This window comes from Macrotis lagotis, chromosome 2 (assembly GCF_037893015.1).
Source record: "Macrotis lagotis isolate mMagLag1 chromosome 2, bilby.v1.9.chrom.fasta, whole genome shotgun sequence".
Lineage (NCBI taxonomy): Eukaryota > Metazoa > Chordata > Mammalia > Peramelemorphia > Peramelidae > Macrotis > Macrotis lagotis.
This window is the reverse complement of record NC_133659.1, coordinates 47,803,779-47,826,102: the sequence shown is the minus strand read 5'-3', so window position 1 is coordinate 47,826,102 and position 22,324 is coordinate 47,803,779.

The window sequence follows — 22,324 nt, the reverse complement described above, 5'->3', positions numbered from 1 at the left end:
TTACATACAGTGAATGTAATTATAGAGTAATGAGATAAGTTCCATATATGGTTTAAGGAATTCAATATCTGTTACTTTGGGGGGGTATACTTTGAATATGCCATAAATATGTATAGATTAGGAGCAATAACAAATTTAAAATAACAATATGGTATCATCTCACACCTATTACATTAACCAAGATGAGAAAAAGGGAAGAGGATCGATGTTGAAGAAGTTGTGGGAAAGCCGGGACATTGATGCATTGCTGGTGGAGTTGTGATTGGATCTACTGGAGAGCAATATGGAACTCTGCCCAAAGAGCAATAAAACTGTTCTTACCCTTTGATCCAACAATTCCAATTCTAGATCTATATGCAGAAGAATTCATAAAAAATGGCGAAAGTCCTAAATGTTCCAAAATATTCATAGCAGCTCTTTTTGTAGTAGCAAAGAATTGGAAATCAAAGGGATGCCCATCCTTTGGGGAACGGCTAAACAAGTTATAGTACATGAATACTATGGAATATCATTGTTCTATAAGAAATCATAAGTGGACAGACTCTAGAGAACCATGCAAGGACTTACAGGATCTGATTCTGAGTGAAAGGAGTAGATCCAAGAGGACAATATACACATCAAAAACATTATGAGATGAACAACCTTGATGGAAGCAGCTCCTTTTGACAGTCCAGAGAGTTAAGAAAACTTTATTTGATTGGTTATGAACTATGTTATCCCAAACCAGAAGAAGAAAAATAAAATAAAATAAAACACACAGAAAAAAACAACCCTTCTGAATCTGAACACTTCACAAAAATTATCTCTTATTAATCTCTTTCCCTTAATCCTAATTCCTCATGCCAAAAATTATTAATTTGCAAACATATTTAACAAAATATATATGTACAGTGCTTACCTGACTGTTCCCTGCTGAGGGGAAGGCTGTGAGAAGGGAGGGTGGAGGGAAATTTTGTAATTGTAAATAAGCATATGCATATGGATGAAAATAAATAAATACATTTTTTTAAAAAAAGCAATAACAAATGGCATTTATCTAATATTTTAGATGTATTATCTCATTTGATCTTAACAACCTTCTTGCAGATAAGTATGAATCTTATTTTATGATTGAAGAAACAGACTCAAAGGATTTAAACTGCATGACTTCATTTAAAGTCAATAAGATTCAAAGGCAGAATTTTAACTCAAATATCTTGATACCAAAATCATCTTAGTTAACTCTGTAGATAGAATATTGAACTTGAAGCCAAGAACTGTGTTCAAGTCCAGTCTCAGGCACTTAATTGCAGTGTGACCTTGGGCAAGTCATTTAATCTCTGGCTTGCCTAGGAAGCAGCTAGATAACTAAATAATAGAGTTCTGGGTTTGGCATTAGAAAGACCTGAGTTCAAATTCAGGTTCAGATTTCACTTAACTAACTCTGACTTTATCCACTGGAGAGAGGAAAAGTCAAAGTTCCACATTAATATGTGGAAGATCCTAAAGCACATAGAGCTAAAAAAGATCCTATGATTGTTAAGTTCAATTAGAGGTATGTTAGAGGCAGCTTGTGCTGCCTCAGAAGAATTGATTGTTCCAATTTCAATGTGAGAATATACACCCCTGAAACTTGCAGATGCTACAAATCAGGATATGATTTATTGTTATGCTGATGGTTTAGACTTAAGAAAGTGATAGAAAAAATGTTAATAATGTAGATTAGATGAAAAGTATATTGTGTGTTCATTTTTCCCCAGGAGAGCTGGTTGCAGTTTTCCTGGAAAACCCCTTCATTTATTAGAAGAGGAAATTAAAACTCAAAGAGTTTAAATCTTGTCAAAGAACATGACTCCTACATGTAACAAATACCATAACTGAGATTTTAACTCCTGATCTTTTGTTTTCAAAGTTGAGAATCTTTCACTACTACTTCTGCTGATACTGTTGATTATCTTGTACAATGTTCTTGGGTGTTAGTGTGTATATTTCTGCAAGAGAAATTCTATTTATATCTAGTTATATTTGCATTAATATAAAAGTTGCTTTAAGAAGTCATCAATAAAATGCAATTCTGGAATTAAGGGAAAGTGGATTGAATACTCACTTCTGACCCCTGTTGACTGTATGACTGTCAGAATGTCATTTAAACTGCTCCAAGAAACCCTCTAAGGTTTTCTGTTGCAGAGAAGGTAATGATCTATTGTAGAGGAAGTTTCTCTGGTTCAGACTTTCTGGAAAATAATTTGGAACTATGCCCCCAAACCTATTCAACTGAGCATTTCCTTTGCCTAGATTACTGCTATTAGGTCAATGCCTCAAAGAAATCAAAGAAACAAGAAAAGGACTCATACCTCTATATGTGCAAAATATTGCAGTAACTTTTTTTGCTGGAAAAAAATAGGAACGTGAGAGTGCTCATCTATCATGGAAATATATATATATATATATATATATATATATATATATATATATGCTTTATAATTGTGTGGAAATTTTATTGTGCCACAAAAAAATATGATGAGGATAGTTTCAGGGAAATCTAAGAAGACTTGTATTAACAAATGCATTAACTAATGAAATAAGCAGAGTTGAGAAAAAAATAATCACACTATGTTAAAAATAAAAAATCTTTGAAAGTCCTAGAAACTTCTATGGACACGTTGACCAACACCAGTTCCAGAGGACTCATGCTGAAACCTATCTCTCTGTTTCCTGGCAGAGAGTTAATGGACTCAGAATATACAAACAGAGAGTATAAACATAAATCTAGATATGCAATATATATACACATGTTTATATATGGAAATTTTTTACACTGGTACATAGATACCTATTTATTATTGCTCACTATCTCAGGGAGAGGAAGAGAGGAAAAATGGACTTTTATAAAGATCATTTTAGGTGGCACCTCTTTAGAGGTGAGGAAATTGAGGGAAAGAGATTGAATGCCTTTCTCAGAATTACATATATATATTTTGGAGGAGTATTTGAATTCAGGTATTCATTCAGGCCTAGTATTCTATCCATGGCATGGCTAGTATTTTGTGAAGACCTAAAAGTATTGTTTTGTTGTTGTCTCTGTTTGCTTATTTGTTTGTTTTTTTCCCCAAAGAATGAAAAAGACTAGAAATAATAAAGTCTTGGAACAACATTTTTCAAGATAGTTGTAATTAGTTCCTTGAGGACAAGTCTCTCTTTATACTTCCAATCCTTAGCAGTGTTTGGCACAGAATCTGTACTTCAATGAATGTTTCTTGACTTGACTATGAGTGTTTGTTAAATAGAAAATCTCATATATTTAGAGCTCACAAGGATCTCCAAGACCATTTGCTCTGACACACTCATTTTATAGATGAAGGAAATGGACTATGAAGAGGCAAAGTGACTTGCACAAAGGCATCTAATTCATAAAGGGCACATATGTGATTTGAATTCAGATGTTCTAGATTCCAAATCCAATGCTCATCTCTTCATAATAAAACCTGTCAATGTGTATGCACATGCACATGTGTATGAAATACATATAAATCTATGTCTATGTATATGCATAGACATGATGAATATAAAATATACATAACATTATGATATAATAAAATAATATAATATTACCTTCCATGTTTGGAAGAAAACTAAGATCAGAGAGCTTTATTTATAACTGCCTGGAGAAATATGTTTTTCAGGGATTTTATTCTTTCTAAATTTACGCTATATTTAGGGAGAAAAACAATATGTTCCATATGTTTTTTGGCCAGTACTGCATGCTGACCATGTAAATGCCGGGACCATAATATCCTTGACAGACTGAAGTGAAATTCCAGGAAGGAAAAAGAGAGAGTAAGGGGGGGTAGGATACTTGATGCCATAAATCTTGATTGCAATTTTAAAATAAAGCAAGGAGGAACTGTAAAGTTGTCAGAATATCCACTTAATAAGGAGGGATTGACTTAGCCAGAATAACTGTGGCTACATGCTAGAAAACACAGTTTGATGGTGAATGCTCATTTATGAGGTTAAGCTATTGAAAGTTATCTGTCTATGCTAGTGTCTATCAGTTTTGTCTGACTTACTGTTTCTAGGGCTGCAAAATAATATTCTCTGTAAATAGATGATTTTTCTATAAATTTATTGAAGAAAATTGAGTCCAGAGCACAAACTCAGTCAGGTTGCATTTTTTTTTGCTATCAGCTGTAGGAGGAAAAAAATCTCTTCTATCTTCAGGAGTCATGTGTGGATACACACAATAATAAGAAAAAGGAAGAAAGGAAGGAAGGAAGGAAGGAAGGAAGGAAGGAAGGAAGGAAGGAAGGAAGGAAGGAAGGAAGGAAGGAAGGGAGGAAGGGAGGGAGGGAGGAAGTATGAAAAGGAAAGAAAGGAGGGTAGAAGGAAGAAAGGAAAGAAAAAGGAAGAGGAAGAAAGGGAGAGGAAAAGGGAAAAAAAGAAAAAGTAGGGGGGGAGTGAAAGAGAAAGAAAAGAGAATGAACTAAAGAAAGAAAAACAAAAAACAAAAAAGAAAAGAGATCAAGAAACAAGAAAGATCAAAAGAAAGAACAGAAGTAATTTAGTACTAGAATTGAACTAAATTTGAACTGTGATGGGAGTTTGGGATTACCTGCATTAAAAATGCATGGCGAAAAAAGATTCTGAGCAAAGTCAAAGAAATGTTGGAAGGCAGTCTGTTTTTTTCCTTCCTCTAGTAACCAGTCATTCCTCCACATGGTTAAAATTTTCTAATCCAAAAGTTATGGATCAAACCACATAGATACCTTTGACAGGTTACATTCCAGGTTCTCTATCTCCCTGTTACTTCAAACTCTTGGAATTTTTCATCACCTACAAGGTTCATCCCAAATGTGCTCCTTCAAAAAATGTCTTTGTGTGATATCCTGAATTGCTAGTATTCTTTGTCATCACTCTAATGTGAAATCCCTTTGTATTTTATATATGAAGTAGGGCACAGGGAAATGGTCATGTTGGACTTGAAGGTCATACCCTTTGGGCCAGGAATGATTAGTGCAGAGAATGCTATTATGAATAACAAGTACTGTCTTCATTACTCCTTGGGGTTCATCCCTGTGGTGCAAGCATTGGAAACTATCTAGAACCAGGTGCTAAACCCCCTCCCAAAGGACCAAACAACTATGGAAATGTATTTAAGCAAGGTCTTTAGGAGGGAGCTCTCTCTTTTTCTCTCTTTTCTTCTCTGCAGGATGACCTCTTTCTTTCTACACTAGAATCCCATGCTCCTAGTCTAATGTCACTGGAGCAATATGGTCCCAGCTCCAAGTGGCTGAATTTATGTTGATCTAAGCTTTTCTCCTCTACTCTCCTGGGCTCCCTGCTGTTTCCATCTCTCTTTTTTTCCTCTAAGTTTTTCCCTATCTTGTTTCTAGGCTTGTAACTAAATTCTTCCCTAAATCTATGTTGTTTCTGTGAACTTTTCAGACCTGAAAAATAAAAATCCTGAATTTTACAACTCCAGTAGGAGTCTTGATTTTTTCACTTTCAAAGAATTCTCATCTTTATGGAGACACCCCCAATTCCCTGTCAATATACATATATAAATACGTACATATACGTATATATATGTATACATAAACATATATCTGCATATGTTAAATATAATAATATTTTCAAAACTATATGACTAGCAAAATTGATTTCTTTAAAGAATACTCAGTCAATTTGCCAGCTTGAATATCTTGAATATCTTCTATGTTAAATTAAAAACGAAGGAGAATAATAAACAGGATGTTGGGAGAAGGGTCCATCCAGGAAGAGACAACAAGGGATCATATAATAGGCTCAAGGATGACAATCTGAAGAGTGTTTGGGCAACGTTTGGGCAACCTTCATGGTCAGGCCTCAAAAGAGGCCAATAATTTTCCCTATTCTCTGCTTTTATATAAAAGTTCTCCTCTTTGCCAGTTTAAGTGTGATCGATACCTATAGTAATGGCTATCACTTATGGATTAGAGGTAAGATGTTAGAGAATAAAACTTAAACTATCTAATCTCTATTTTCTGTCATTTTATTTTAACCCTATATTTTTAAGATTTTTATAGTTTTAGGTTATACAATATAATAATGTGTGTAGATGTATATAGATAGATAGACATAGATAGATAAAGATAGAGATAGAGAGAGAGTTAGAGATAGAGATAGAGATAGAGACAGGATAGATAGAGATAGAGATAGAGATATGAATGTAAATGGATAAAATTAATACTATACTAACCTGTGTACAAGAAGTGGTATGGGGTAGTGGAGAGAAAACTGGCCTTCTGCGTTCAAACCCCACCTTAGAAACTACCACGTAGTTTGCTACTAGGCACATCACTTGAAACTTCAATACAAACCACTCCACTATATTTGCCAAGAAACCCCCAAAATTGACTCATAAAGAGTCTGACAGAATTGAAAAGGATGGAAAAACCATCATGTGAACAAGGCTGTCCCAGAGAAAATAGAAGACATTTTGGTTTGCTTGTTTGTTTTTTACAAGGAGGGAGGGCTCTTGATCTGCTATTAGTTTAAGGAAGTTCTGGTAAGTAAACTTCTTCAATTGAAGACTAGCTATTACTATTCAACTTACATTCTTAGAGTTTTTCCTAGAGGCATAAAGAAATTAAATCACTGATGTGAAATCACCCAGAAAGGAAATAAATATTTATTCATTTTGTCTGCTTTTTGACACATTTGAACCTAGATTCTCCTGACCCTGGGACTGGTAGGTTCCATCCAACTGTACTACCTAGTATCCCTAGTTGTGTGAACTTAGGCCAGTCACTTAACCCTGATTGCCTCACATCCAGGGCCATCTCCAGTCATGTCCTGATTCATGTCAGGCCACTGGACCAGCTGGCTCTGGAGGAAAAAGTGAAGCTAGTGGCTTAGCACAGGCCCCCTCATTCAAATCCAATTCATTGTCATGTCATCACCTCCCTGATGTCATTGTCTTCACTGAAAATGATAGACAAAAACAATTTTTTTGCCAAACATTATATTAAAGGCTTTTCAAATATAATCCCATTTAAGACTCACAATAGCCCTAGGAGTTAGGTACTATTATTCTTATGACAATTTGACAGTTGAAGAAACTTGAGGCAGTGACTTACCTGGGATCACAAAATTAGTATTTGAGGTAGCTTCTGAACTCATGTATATGTTTCTGACTTCAGATCTTGCAGCATTTTAGGCACTGTATCTTATAGTCCGATACAGTCAATAACTTTTAGAGACAGGAAGTAAACTTAGTTCTTTCTGACTTGAAAGCTGACTTTTTTTATCCTTCTGCCATACTACCTATCATTATTTCGTTTTGTTTTGTTTTGTTTTGACAAACAATGCCAAAGTGACTTGTCCAAGATCATACAGCTAGGTAATTATTAATATCTGAAGCTGTTTTGGACTCAGGTCCTCCTGACTCCAGGGCCAGTGCTCTATCCACTTCCACCTAGTTGCCCCAATATTTTAAGTATTAAGTTTAAATATTAAGATTTCCCATTAGATTACATGTTCCTTGGGAGTCAGGGAATATATTTTGACTTGTGTGTGTGTATGTATGTTTCTAATCCTTAGTACATTGCCTCAAATTTATTAGACATTAATAAATGCTTCCTGATTGATTGATTTTTGGAAGCATCACATGTTGAGTCTTGGGAGACAGCCTCCTGCTTCGACAAGGAGCAATGGACCAACCAGGAACTTTAAATTCGTCATCATTTGTCCATTATCTTCTAATAAAGCTTTACCTGTCAATAGATTTTATATGTACCTAGGTGGTCTCCTGATCTCCAGTCCCCATTTCCTTCAACAAGATAGCATGAATTTCATATTAAAGACTGTGAGCTTGATTTAAGTAAGTTAGAAGTTAAATCTCATGAATCGTCCCCTGAAAATCTAATTTAGGTAGAAGATTTGGCCATCATTTATATTTTCTAATGGTGAAAGAAAAGGGTGGCAGAGAACTCTTGGAAACAGAGCCAAAAAATTGCTTTAAGGACTGAGACATGAGTAACTGGCTTCACTGTGTGGTAACCTGACCTAGAGTGAACTATCAAAAATATTATTTTTTTATGTCCGTGGAAATCATGTCTCAACTCTTAAACCAGTCATAGAAAAGACTATATCTCTAGAGAAGTAGGCTTGAGTTCTTCCCAAGGGTGCTTTGAGGTCTAAAGAGAGTTGGAGTAAGTTCAAGTAAATAGACTGTCCTTTCTGTATAACACTGAATTATAGTTTAAGAGAATTTCTAAGCTATGTGCCCTTGAATGAACTAATACAAGAGAGGAGGGAGAGTGAAAGAGAGGGAGAGAGACAGAGACAGACAGACAGACCGACAGAGACCTAGAGATAGGGTCAGAGACAGAGACAGAGGCAGAAAGAGACAGAGTGACAGAGAGAGAGAGAGAGAGAGAGAGAGAGAGAGAGAGAGAACAAAGAGAGACAGAAAGAGAAAGTGACAGAAAAAGAGATAGGCAGACCTAGTGTCACAAAAAAAACCCAAAAGGCATTTATTAAATATTTATTCTGCATCTAATTTTGTGCAACATACTGGGGATGCAAACACAAAAGTCACTTCCCTCAAGAACCTTACATTCTAACATGGATACAATAGAAACATGTGTGAATATATACATAATATATACAGAGAGAGAAAGAGAGAGACAGTGAGACAAATACAGAGAGAAAGAAAGACAGACAGACTGAGACAAACAGGAAGAGAGAGAGAGAGAGAGACAGAGAGAGAGACAGAGAGAGACAGAGAGAAAGACAGAGAGAGACAAAGAGAGACAGAGAGACAGAGTGAGAGAGACAGAGACAGAGAGACAGAGACAGAGACAGAGAGGGCAGAGACAGAGAAACACAGACACAGAGACACAGAGAGACACAAAGAGGCAAAGAGACCCAGAGATAGAGAGAGGCAGAGATTAATAGTTATAGATATAGCACTTGTTTTAGAGTCAGAATATTTTGATTTAAATCCTGTTTCTCATACTACCACTGGGATCTTGAACAAATCATTAAACCATTCTCAACCTCAATTTTCTCCCCTGTAAAAAGAGAGGCTTGTACTGGATGACTATTTATATTCTTTCCAGTTCTAAAATGATGATTCTGGATCCTTGTTTACCCAGAGAAGACTTATTGCAAGACTCTCTGATAGCCAAATATCCTCTTATTTTGTCTGTTTTCCCTGAACCAGTCTCACTCCATTTTTGTTTCCATAGTAAGTTTTCAACTCTAGATCACTGATACAGTATACTGACACCTTATGGCAATGCACCAGTGAAGTGTCTGCCTCTAAGAATTTTGTTTATTTTGTTTTTCTAGATTTTTAAAAGGATGTTTCTTCATCCTCTGAGACTGACTTTGAACCATCTAATTTTGCAACTAAATCCTGAGACAGAGGGAATAATTTTCCTTTGTCAAGGGAAGTTGTTTTGTGAAAAAGATTAAATGTTTATTAGGATTAATTTTTAACAATTAATATACAAATTATTTTTTAACAATTTTAACAAGACAATTTTTGACAGTTCATGAGTTATGCTGAAGTGGAATGGAGAATCTTTAAAGATGATAAATTTCCCCTCTCTGGATATCATCAGGGAATGTGTAAACAACCACTCCCAGATATATAATCCTTGGGGTTGTTTTTTCATATGAGTTGTGAGGCAGGGGACACAGTGAAAAGATATTTGAACTTAGAAGATTGGGGTTTACATCTTGCCTCTGATTCATACTACTTGCTTAAGGTCTAAATAGTCACTTAATCTCCCTGAATCTGTTTTATCATATGTAAAATGAAAAGTTTGGCCCCTAAAGTTTCTTCTAGTTCTTTTTATGACTTAAGAAACTATTTTAATAGATATTGGATTTTGTAAATCTAAATTAATTTTCCTGTAAGTCTTTTGCAGTTAAAAAGTGAATCAAGGGTTGAGCTGTCCAAAGAAATGGAAAGATAATGTTTAGTGAATAATGTTTTTGTTAAATGATGAAAATAAAACACTTTCGTAAAAGACTCTTGTCTAATGCAAATTCTCAAGATTCCTTGATAGAAACAATTATATCAGGAATTCTCGACCTTTTCTGTGCCATGGACCCTTCAGGAGTCTAATGAAACTTATGAATTTTGTCTCAGAAGGTTTATAAATGCACAAGTTAAAATACATAGAATTATAGAGAATACCAATCTGTTGAAATAGTTATTTTAAACAAATACAGCTAAAATTAAAAGAATAGTTAAATAACAGTGGGGTGTAGTATTTTCATCAAAGTTATCTAATAAAGGTGTCATTCCTATTGTTTAGTGAACTGATTCAAATCTTGAGAATAATAACCATTGCCTGATTGATAAGTGGTGAAAGGAGATAAATAGGCAGTTTTCTAAGTAAGACATCCAAGTTATTAAATAGGCATATGGAAATATTTTGGAATCAATGGTAATTTAAGATATAAAAATTAAAACAATTCTGTTATTCTACCGTTACTCATCAAACTGTCAAAACTGAAAAACAAAAGAAATAAAAAAATCCTGTAGCGACTGTGAGAAAATAGGTACATTGATAAATGTAACCTGGTCCATATCTTTTGAAAAACAATCTTGAATGATGCCCCACCTCCCCCACAAAAGGCTAGTAAATTGACAGGCTTCTATTTAACACTAAGGCAGGTAGGTGACTCAGTAAATAGTGTTGGTTCCAGAGTCAAGAAGGTGACTCTAAATTCAAATCTGACTTCAGACATTTGCTAACTATGTGACCCAGGACAAGTCATTTAAATCTACAAATGAGCTACAAATGAGCCAAATGGAAATGGCAAACCACTACAAAGTGTCTTTGTCAAGGAAACTCCAAATAGTATGACAAAGAGTTAGACAATGGAAATGACTTAACAGCATCAACAACACTCTGACCGAGCAGTATGTCTGTACATCAAGGCAAACAAGGAGGAAAATGACCCATTTGTAGGGAAATATTTGCAGTGGCTCTTTTTTTGTGGTTAAAAAAATGGAAGCTGAAGATGTACCCATGAATTGGGAAATGGCTAAACAAATCATAATACATGCTATGTGATAAAATACTAAGAAATGATGAAGAGGAGTAATCAAAGAAAACCAGGGAACTTGTATGAACTGATACGGAAGGAAATGATCAGAACCAGGACTATAAATTTATACAATAATATCAATGTGGCAAAGACAAATAACTGAATAACTTTGGAACCAGAATTAGCAAAATGAAATCAAACAGTTCTAGAGGGTCAAAGAAAACATATCTGGTCCTTCCTTCATATAAAATTACTTCATATCTTTTGGATCAATAAAATAATGAAAAAATATTTTATACTGAGTTAGATTATCGCTGAGGGTTTAACATACAAAAATGAAGCAAATTTTTAAATATGAAACACCAAGACATGTTTACTGAAGGAAAATTGACATCAAGAAGTCAGTCATTAGACTAACAAGGTATCAAAAATTGGCATGGAATGTAAATTATGTTCTCTGTTTATGCTTTTCCTTCCAGTATGAAGCTTTAATATTTTCTCAGATCACTAGGTTTTATATTCATCATCATCTCATGACATACCAAATTCTTTGTGACCCCATTTGATATTTACATATCCCATCCAGTATAACTTAGTTGTAGCAAGTACAGCATAGGAACACTTTGTTATAGAATTTTGGTGATCATTCTCTCCAAGAATGATTATATGTTATTATTATCTATAAAACTTTCCCAAAGAAGTGGTTGTGTGTCCACAGAAATCTATTGGAGTAAAAAAGTATTGCCTTCTGAGAAAGCTAAACTGCTGTCATTCTCACAGATGGCATCTTTGAGCTAATGACCCAGATTGAGTTGAGTTTCTTTGTCTGCTACATGGTTACTTGACAGTAATGGAACCGGGGAACTTTGGGCACAAGAGAAAAATTGTGCAATAATGTTATTCATGAGCAGTGAATGCTATCTTTACTCCTTGGGAACAGCCCCATGGCATGCACACTTGTGAATTCCTGGAGCCAGGTGCTAAACCACTCTTCAAGCAATAACCTTGTGTCACCCACCAAGGCAAAGCATTTAAGCAAAAATCAGCCCAGACCAAAAAATAAAGCTTTCTCCTTGAGGCACAGTGGACTGCTTCTTTTCTTCTCCTCTTCCTTTCTCTAAACTAGAACCATGATGCTAGACCAATATGGCCTCAGCCCCATCCACCTGGCTCTATGTTGATTTAAAAGCTTCTTTTCTTTTCTCTTTTCCAGCTTGTAAGTACTATTCCCTTTGCCAATCCCCCTCAACTGTCTCTTTTATGCTTAACGTCTTTACTTTCTTAAGAAACTACTATTTCTTTAGAAACTACTAAGTCCTTTAAGAAAATCACTATCTAGCTGCTTTTCCAAACTTTGCAGTTACTTGTAAATCTTTGTTCAGCCTGTGAATTGAAGTCTAATTCTTTCTTACCTCTCTGAGTAAGAGTATTGGTCCAGATTCCATCAGCCCTAAAATGAACCACAGTTGTATTTTCCCACCCCAGGTGGTTGGTTTGTTTTTTTTTCTTTTCTAGGTTCTCATTCTCTGCTAAACCAAGTCAGCATCTGAAAGTCATTGTTGATTGGTAAGACTGTGCAAATTCCCTGTGTTTGGATCCTGGGTGGGAGTTGTTGCTCCACCAAAAAAACAGAACCTTGATCTAAGGTGAATTCTGGTCTATTGGGTTCCAATAAGCATGTATGAGCAGAGGTAGACCCCCTTTTGTCTAGATTGGCCTATGCAGAATTAGTCTGAATAAGAGATAAATCTCTTAGTATAAGACTGAATGATTAGTCACATCCCCCAGTTCCTAATCAAAATACGCCCATCCCCATACTAATAGTCATCTTCTCATTTACTATTAACCAGTAGGAGTTGATTGTCACCCTCCTCTGGAATGTCCACTCTTCTAAGGGCATATAAACACTGAATGCCTTCCATGAGGTGTTTTTGGTGTTTGGGAGTGTTCCTGATCTCTTTTTCTTAATTATATGCTAGCATGATTACTAAGATCATTAATTGCCCAGAAACTATGTCTCTTGAACTTTTCCTATATCACAATCTACATTCAATAAAATGACAAAAGGGTATCATCTAAGAAAGGAAGTTTGGAAGATGGGAGGATTTTCAAAATTTCATGATGCTTTCATTTTCCTCCACAAAGTAAAGATTAGAGAATAGCAGTGTCCAGAGCATATGTAGAAATCATGTACACTATAAAGATTAATGGGGTGCCAAGATAAAAATGTCAATAATGCAGTGGTACCAAAGGACCCGACACATCCCTACATGAGTTCAATGGTCCCAGGTGGATTCTTTGCCTTTAATTCCTGCTGTATCTATTACCAAAGAAATGTCTGCTATTCATTTCTCCTCTCTCTCTCTCTCTCTCTCTCTCTCTCTCTCTCTCTCTCTCTGTCTCTCTCTCTCCCTGTCTCTCCATCTTTCTGTCTTTCTTCCCACCTTTCCCTCACTCTCTGTCTCTCTCTCTCTCTCTCTCTCTCTCTCTCTCTCCATCTTTCTGTCTTTCTTCCCACCTTTCCCTCACTCTCTCTCTCTCACTCTCTGTCTCTCTCTCTATCTCTGATTCTGTCTCTCTGTCTTTGTCTCTGTATCTCTCTGTCTCTTTCTGTTTCTCTCTCTCTCTCTCTCTCTCTCTCTCTCTCTCTCTCTCTCTCTCTCTCTCTCTTCTTTCTCTCTTTCTTTTCCTCTCTTCTCTCTCCACCTTTCCTCCAATCCTTCTACCCCCAGTGCTTTCCTATACCATTACTACCTGCACTGGCTATATTCTCTTCCTTTCCTTATCTGCAATGCCCTCTTCTTAATCTCTTGCTCTACATTGTATTACTGATTTTGCTCTTCAAAACTTTATTTTTGGATTACCTCCATCAACTGCCCCCTTTGCTTCTTCTTATGAGCTGAGTAAAGCTACCAAGTCCTACTGTTTCCACTCTCCTAATATTTGTTTCTCCCCAATCCTCTGACACTGCCACCACTCTTAAGCAGACTCCTATTGCTGTATACCTGAACTTTTGTGACTGCTTGTAGGTTAGTCTCCTGGTATCAAGTCTTTCCCTTTTCAATCCATCCTCCACTCAGCTGTCAAATTGAGCTTTCTGAAATGCAGATCTGACCACAACATTTTCCCATTCAACAAATTTTAATGACTTCCAACCATTTCTTTGCTTTACTTTCTTTTTTTGCAAGGCAAGGGGCCTAAGTGGCTTGCACAAGGCCACACAGCTAGGTAATTATTAAGTGTCTGAGGTTGGATTTGAACTCAGGTACTCCTGACTCCAGGGCTGATGCTTTATCCACTGTACCACCTAACCACCCCTTCTGTTTTACTTTCAAAGCCCTTCATGCCTTCATACCAAAAATGAATATACAGATATAGAGGAAACTTTTTCCATGTACACTGGCCAGATGGAGGACAGTGGTACAATCTTTCAGTTCCTTTTTATATAAATTATAGCATGGAAGTTCTGGAGACAGAGAAATATTGTGATTATTTTATGTTAGGAACAAATCTCATGGCTTTTTCTATTCTGTAATGGACTGGGTGGGTGGCCACATGCCTGATCAATACCAAGAGATTCCAATAGTACCTTACATAGGGCATTAGCCATTCCTACATATGCTTTGTGCAATGGAAAACCCCACCTACACCAGGTTTTAGGCCACTCCCTAAATGCTGCTCTTCCACAGGGACAGGAGTCACCACTTTCTTATCTGTCTCTCTTCTTACTCAACTCGCAACTGGGCTGCTCTAATTTCTTTCCTCCTTCCTTTCTCCAGGTTTTTTCTATGTGATTCCAGTATCATGCTGCTGGCCTAAGGTGTTCCAACTATGGGCAGATCCTGAGTGTTTATCTAATCACAGTCATTGCACTTGGGCTGTTTTCTTTCTCTTTGTTTTCTTTTTCTTAAGTTGACTATCCTCTTTACTATTTTCCCTCAACTATATCTTTTTACTTAACTTTATTACCTAAACTTAATTCCTACATAACATACTCTTCCTCGTTATGGATCAGTGGTTTCCTGCCTTCACTTTAGCCCTTCTTTCCTTCAATTTCTGCTGATCCATCTGCTAGTTAGTCCTCTATTTACCTTTAGCTCACAGCAGTACTAAAACTTACTATCTAACTGCTTCTCCAAAAAACCCAATTTGTGAACTCTCTGTAGTAATGTGTAACTGTTTGTGCAATTTGTGAATTAAAGTCTAAGCCCTTCTTACCTACCTGGTAGTTTCCTGACCCAAAGGTACCACAACTGTCCCTCTCTCCAGCCACAAAATGAATAAGTTTAATTAGCTTTATTGAACTTCTACCTTCCAACAAGTAGCAAAAGCAGGAACACTACTTCAAATACCTATGAGGTATGAACCTAGGTAAGTCATTTAATCACAATGTGCTTCAGCTTTCTTCATTGCAAAATAGGATAAAAACTTAACTTTTAGGTTGTTTTTCGGATCAAATCAGCTAATGGTAACAATAACAATATGAGATACTTTGATAAAGTCAAAAAATTCTGTGAAATTAAATTTTTATAGATAATAAATTGTGGTGGTGGTTTTTTAAAATCTATATATCCTTTCTTTATATCCTTTTCTAATGGACACAGTAGAATATCCAAACTCAAATGTGAGCTTTCTTTTGAGAAATTGTACAATTATATAAAATTTCACAGCTAGTAGAAACTCATAGAAGACATAAGCCTATTAATAATTATAATAATTATATATACTATTTGCTTTAAGGTTTATAAAACTTCTTTTTCTTTTTTATTTATTTACACATTACTATAATAGTCTTGTTGTAAGAGTAAACATGATAAAAAATAAAAAGCCTAAATGAGAAATAAAGTGAAAGAAAGAGAAAAAATGTGTTTCAGGCTTTGTTCTAATAACACCAGATCTGTCTCAGGGGTGGATCACATTCTTTATCATAAGTCCATTAGAGAAGTTACTTCCATATTTTTCTACAGTTGCTGTTGCTAATTGTCATTCCCTCTATTCATTTCTCCCCAATTATTATATTTTCTCTCTCCTTTCACTTTGTTGCTCTTCAAAAGTGTGATGTGGGAGAGCCAAGTGGTGCAGTGGACAGAGCACTAATCCTGGGACCAAGAGACCCCATGCCCACATTTCTCCCCAGAGACCCAGCAACCACCCAGCCCCATGGTCCCAGACAGGCCATCCAATCCCACCACCTTGCAAAAAGTAAAAAAAAAAAAGAAAATTTGTTATATCTGACTATCCTCTATCCCATGATCTATCCTCTCTTCTATCCCCTACATCCTCCCTCCTTTCCCTCATCCCCTTTCTACCATCCCCTTTCTCTCCTTTTACTTTTGTATTTCTATTCACTATTAAGTATATATGTTGTTTCTTTCCTGAGACATTTCTGATGAGAATGAAGGCTCCCTCAATCTCCCTCATCTCCGCAACTTTCACACCTTTGCAAAAGCTATTTCTTGACTCCTTTATATGACATATCTTAGTCTATTCCACCTCTCCTTTCCTTTTTCACAGTACATTTCCTTTTTATCCACTGGCTCAATTTTTAAAATATTATACCTTCATATTCAACTCCCTCCTGTGTCTTGTCTATATAAGTTCCTTCTAATTGTTCTATGAAATGAAAAGGTTCATTGGAGTATTATCAAAATCATATTCCCATACAGGAATACATGCAGTTCATCATCATTAAATCCCTCATAATTTACCCTTCCTGTCCACCCTCTCTTTGCTTCACTTGAGTCCTGTACTTGAAGATCAAACTTTTTGTTCAGCTCTAGCCATTTCAACAGTAACATTTGAAATTCCCCTGTTTCATTAAAAGTCCATCTTTTCCCCTGGAAGATGATGTTCAGTTTTTTTTTTTGGGGGGGGTAGTTGATTCTCAGTTGCATTCCAAACTCTTTTGTCTTTTGGAATATCATATTCCATGTCCTATGAGCCTTTGTTATGGATGCTGCTAAATTCTGTGTCATCTTGACTGCATCCATGATATTTGAATTATGTCCTTCTGGCTGCTTATAGTATTTTCTCTTTGAATTGGGAGTTCTGGAACTTGGCTGTAATATTCCTGGGGGTTATTTTTTGGATCTCTTTCAGGAGGACATCTGTGGATTCTCTCAATTTCTATTTTGCCCTCCGGTTCTAGGATATCAGGATGATTTTTCTGTAGAAATTCTTTAAAAATGAAGTCAAAGCTCTTTTCCTGATCATGACTTTCAGGTAGCCCAATAATTTTTTAATTGTCTTTTCTGGTTCTGTTTTCCAAATCCATTTTTGTTCAGTTAGGTATTTCACATTTTCTTCTAGTTTTTACACTCTTTTGATATTATTTTATTGTGTCTTGATTTCTAACAAAGTCATCAGCTTCCTTTAGCTCATTCTACATTTGAAAGACTTGTTTTCTTCAGAAAGCTTTCTTATCTCCTTTTCATCTGACCAATTCTATTATTTAAGGTATTTTCTCCTCAACTTTTTGAACTGTTTTTTTTTCCATTTGACCTAACTAGCTTTTAGTATGTTATTTTCTCCAGTATTTTTTTTTTTTTGGATCTCCTTGACTAAGCTATTGACTTTGTTTTCATGTTTTTCCTGTATCTCCCTCATTTCTCTTCCTAATTTTTCCTCTACCTCCCTTACTTGATTTTCAAAATTTTTCTGAGCTCTGAAATAGCCTGAGACCAACTACTATATTTCTTGGAGGATTTCAATGTAGAAGCTGGAACTTTCTCATCTTCTTAGTATGTGTTTTGGTCCTCTATGGGACCAAATTAATTGTCTATGATCAGGTTCTTTTTTTCTGTTTATTCATTTTCCCAGTCTGTGTCCTGGTTTGGGGGTGCTTCCTGAACTTTTGAGTATTATTGGGACACCCCCACAAGGAACTCAGTTCCTTCAAGGTTTTATGAGAGGCTCTGACTACTCTCCTGCCTGCACTTTGGTCTGTAGATGACCATAAGGGCATCCCTCTGCCCTGGAACTCTGCTCTTTGGCAATTGTGTGTGTGTGTGTGGGGGGGGTTGTCCCAAACTGCAATCAGGGTCTGAATATGGACAAAACATAACAGTCCTGTCCCAGGGCCAGAGGAGGGACTTCAAAAGTCTTTGCCCACCCCCTTACCTTCCGTGGGATGAGTGCTCTGCAAGCAGCTGCTGGGTAACTACAGCTCTATGGGCATACTTCCATTTCATGGGTTCTGGGCTGCACTGATGACCAGGGATGCACTGAGTAGGGCCACACTGGCCTGGTCTTTGTGCTTTCTCTGGCAGAGGTTTCCCCAATGATCTTTCAAACTGTGCTTGGTGTTCCCTGAGTTGCAGGTCAAGAAAATGCTTCTGCTGCTGGGAGTCAGCACTCCCTGGGACCCTGGTGCCAGGTGCCCAGTGGGTTGTTATCGGAAGAGTAGAGTTCCTTCACTTAAGCACAATATTCCTGGGTGTACTGTTGCCCACCCCCACCCCTGTGGAACAGAGCTTTCTCAAAATCTTCCAGGTTACCTTGGGCTGGAGAATTTCTTCACTGGATCTTTGTGTGGGTCCTGTCTCTCGAAAAATTTAGTTAGAGTCTTAATTTTAAGGTTTTTGGAATATTTTGGAGAGAGCTTCTAGGAAAGGGTGTTCTCATGCCACCATCTTGGCTCTGCCTCCCACAAACTCTCATATTTTAACTCCTTACATCCTAGCAGCAATCCTATGAAATAGATACTGTTATTATCCCCATTTAAAGATGAGAAAACTAAGGCAGACAGAGGTAAAGTGATTTGCTAAAGATCACCTTACTACAAATTAAGGCAGAATTTGAACTCAGTTCTTCCTAACTCCAACTTCAAAATATTGTAACTATATAAATTCAATCTGTAACATGAAGAATCTCCTTTTCAGTGCAACTGAGTGGCTTATTATTCCTGATGATCTCCACACAGAATTACACATTATCGCTGGAAACAGCTTGTTCTTCTTTTAGATAACTCTCATCATTGAAATGATTTTGGTCTCATCTCAAGCTAATATGTGACTCTCAACAATGGCCAACAAATGCTCACTGTTTAGTTTTCTGAAGCCAAATAACACAAGTATCACCCTTCTTCAAGTTGGGAAGCCTTAAATACCCAAAGATTGCTACATGGTTTCTAGAGTCTTTGTTCTCAAAGAGACACATTTTTTTTTTGTTTCATTGGTCATCAATCTGGGAGCTGGAACAAATCTTGAAGGTCATCAAATATGTTCCTTGTTTTCACAGATGTGAAAACTGAACCTCAGGAAGGCTAAGTGAATTGTCCTGGTATATATATGTATATATATATATATATATATGTATATATATATATATATATACACACACACATATATATGTAAATATTGATATATGCATAAAATATATGTGCATAAACGTACATAAAATTTATGCATATAAAAATACATATAAACATACACAAAGAGATAATAGAAATTATGGTGAGAAGGAAGGAGAGAAAGAGTAGGGAAGACACCAGAAATTGTGGAATGGGAAAGAAGAAAGGGTTTTGTAAAGAAGGCTGAAGTAGGGGAAATATTGGATAAAAAAAATATGTTTTATAATTAATCTATTCCCTCTATACTGATCTTGTGCCTTCCATTAATAGTGACCCCCATACCCCATCCCATTATCTAAGCTATGAGATGAGCTCAATGAGCTTCAGCAAATTACCTTGCCCCTCCCTGGCAAGGACTCAGTAATTACTTGACCACAGGAAAAAAGACAAGACCCTTGGATAAAACAAAGTCTTTGACCTACCACCCCTTTTCTACATAGCCCTAATTGCTTCATCTGCTCTCTGAGTTACAGGTCCCATCAATATATACGTAAATTACCTCATCTTTTAGCCCCTTTAAAAGCTTACTTACTCAGGAGTGGTTAGGTGGCCCAGTGGATAAAGCACTGGCCCTGGAGTCAGGAGTACCTGGAGTCAGGAGTACCTGGGTTCAAATCCTATCTCAGACACTTAATAACTACCGAGCTGTGTGGCCTTGGGCAAGCCACTTAACCCCATTTGACTTGCAAAAACCTAAAAACAAAAAAAAAGCTCACTTACTCCTCAGTTGAGAAGGGCAGCCCACTTTGTAGAGTGTGATCTCTCAAATATCTCTTACTCCTATTCTTTTCCTTATCATTCAACCTCTCATAATGGTTCAGGTTGCTAAGATAATTTGCTTTGCTTAGGAATCAGTGGTTTCCTGCCCTTTATATTTCTTTTCTCTTAGCTTATGCTAATCACAGATAGTTAAATAGACCTTTTTTTATCCTTAGTATATCTTCTGAATCAGAGTTAATCTTTTAAGTGAATTCTTTCACATTTTTTCAAACCCCTGAAATCTTTAGCTAGACATATTTTCCAGAAACAAAGTGTTACAGTAAGTATCTAAGTTGAATTCCTTGTCTAAACTCATATCTACCACACCATCTTACCTTTCAATCAGTTCTTTGAAAAGGATCATTTTCTTCCCCATCCCCAACATATTAGATCTTTCCAAACATTTTTCTGATCAATTTTGATAAAAGATGGCTTTATGTTGACCTTTCTCACTAAAGGTAAATATGTACTGGGGTATCCTTGACTTTTTTGCTACCTAGGCTTTCATATACTAGCAGAAAAAGAAAATTCGCATAGGGAAACAAGTCTCCCCTTTGAGAATTGTTCTTTCTTTTTCATAAGATAAAGTTAATAAAAATGGCATCTATTTTTCTAGACATGTGTTTAAACAAAACAAAAATGTTTCCCTTGAGAAGATGGTAAATATGTAATAAAATGATACATGATATTTAACTAATTATTAAAATTCAGGTGTGTTTGATAGAGATTTAAAAAATATATGCTTTAAAATAAGTTCCCAAAGCTACCTATGGATTTATTGCAATATTTATGATAAAGCAAAAACTAGAAGCTTTATGTTGGTGGCATCAGAAAGAAGGTGATAGACATAGTCTGATTCTGAGGGTGAATTATTAAAAATATATTCTTCTTTACAGATCAAGAATTGAAAGATCAAGCACAACAGTTCAAAAGTTGAAAGAGATTAGATAAAAGATAGAGTGTATAGAACAACCCAGGAAAGAGATGAAACAAATGGTGAGCTGGTCATTGAATTTTACACACACATACCTCTATGTATGTACATGAGAGAGAAAGAAAAACAGAGACAGAGTGACATAAAGACAAGGTAGAAAAAGAAAAAGAGAGAAGAGAAAGATGAGTGACAGAAAAAAACAGAGAGACAGAGAACAAGAGAGGGAAAATAGAAGAGAAAGAAGAGACAAAGTGCATAGAGAAGACAGAGACTCAAAGATACAGAGACAGCATTACAGAGAAGGAAAGAAACAGAGATAAGAACATAAGAGTAGAGAGAGAAAGTCTATTTATGAAAATAGGATCTTAAGGCTTTATCTAAGCAGAGCCTGTATAATAAAATCCTCTCATTCCAGATGGTGAAACTGAGTCTAATCGACTTTCAGTGACTTGTCCAAGGTCATTTAAGTAATGTTGCCAAGCTGCCTTTGGAATTGAGGTCTTCTAATTGCAAACTTCCATGACATCATGCAGTGTCACTCCTGTTGCAATTGAGCAATGATTCTTTCCTAAATTTTGAGCATGGAAATAAATTGTCTTTTGTCTTAGAAGTTCAATACTAGCTTGCAGTTGTCTTAGGAAGTATAATACTAGTTTGCAGTTATTTAGTGCTTAAAGATATGCAAAGCACTTTACATCGGTATTCTCATGGAAATCTTGAAAGGTAAGGGTTTTTTAATCAATTATTTTTTGATCAAATGCCTACAATGAGCCAGACACTGTATTAGAGATACAAAGAGGCAAAACCAACAACAAAAGAACAATAACAAAGCAATGTCTGCTTTTGAGAAGTTCACAGGAGGATGATAAAGAAACTGTGACTGAAAGGTTAAGTGACTTGCCCAGTTAAGTAAATGCTCAAAGCAAGGTTTGAATTCAGGTCTTCCTGACTACAAGATGAAAGGATTAATATTTCTTGTTTACAAATAAAGATAGTGATTATCATAAAGATTTAGTTAATCTATCTAGGATTAGACAGAGATTAGACAGTGCTAGAGTGTTGGATCAGAGATTGAACCTAGATTTTTCTGTGAGACATCCTGCTTGAATCCAATTTATATGCGGTCTGATGTTCAGAAAAAATAGCTCATTCTTATGAAAATTGTGTAGTCATTTAACGTGCTTGTTATGTTCTGAGCTTGTTATGTTCCATTGTCTAAAAAATATGTGGCTTTTGGGGAGGCTAGGTAG